The sequence below is a fragment of the Scyliorhinus torazame genome, chromosome 8, assembly GCF_047496885.1.
Source record: "Scyliorhinus torazame isolate Kashiwa2021f chromosome 8, sScyTor2.1, whole genome shotgun sequence".
Lineage (NCBI taxonomy): Eukaryota > Metazoa > Chordata > Chondrichthyes > Carcharhiniformes > Scyliorhinidae > Scyliorhinus > Scyliorhinus torazame.
This window is the reverse complement of record NC_092714.1, coordinates 111,782,532-111,783,680: the sequence shown is the minus strand read 5'-3', so window position 1 is coordinate 111,783,680 and position 1,149 is coordinate 111,782,532.

Sequence of the window (1,149 nt, the reverse complement as noted above, 5' to 3'; positions counted from 1 at the left end):
ATGTTTCTCTCAGACCAGATATTGCCAGACTTCCATGTTTCAAATGACACATCTTTCCATATTTTCAATAACACCCCGTCTTGACATTTGAAACATAACTATATCATTTGGTCAATTATCCCCCCCCCATCCAATTGTACTAACATTTATCCCCGATCTTTCTCATTTGTCTGTACATGTTTTGTGATTTTAAATTGTGCACCGAAATCAATTCGTAAATGTATCCATATCTTTTCGTTCTTTCCTCAAGTCCAATTACCGTGAACCATAGCCGCAGTTGCTGAGGAAGGTAACACAATAGCTATATCCGTGTTCCACTACCTCCAAAGCATTTTACTTCCTTGGGGTAGCAGTACCGTAGAACCTTCCTCATGTCCCTTAGAAATAGCACACAATTCAGTCCATCAGTAACCAAAAAAGGTCTTTTGTCCATCATTGGCTGTTAAGTGTCCCATTTTTCTGTCATCCAAATTGCTTTCCGTTTCTCATTGGAATGGTAAATTATGACATCATGTACCACCCCTTGCTTCATTAATTTAAAAGGTTCAATTGATCCTGCATCTATCCCTGACTTCTCCACATTAATGTCTAACATTTTCCTGAACCATGTATGTCTGCCAGCCCCTGGTGTACATGAGAGAATATCTTTCTGACAAATTTCCTTCAACTCCCTTTCGTCTGTCATCATTTCCCTTACGACATTTGCAATACAACATGCCCACAGTATTCGCAAAACCACATCGAACTGTCACTTTTTCCAAATAAATTCTCCTTCTTGTTAAATACACAGTTAAAAAAAAATTAAGCCTTATCTTAACACATTAATCATCACCTAACTACACAAATAGACTGTGTGTTACAACTTTACATATTTGCAACTGTTATTACAATTTCAATACTAAAAATAAAGTACAATATCGACACATCCCTTCGAGGCTTTGGAACCAATAGTCATTACATACTAAATATGGCGTGTTAACAACATCAATATTATTTGTGATGTTCTATGCAGTTAAATCAAGACAACACACTAAACTACCACTATTCCCCCTCTATTAAAACATTCACACAGTTTAGAAATGCTGATCAAGTTCTTGAATGGCACACATACCCCCATTATCATACATAACAGTCCCTACCAATTTACAT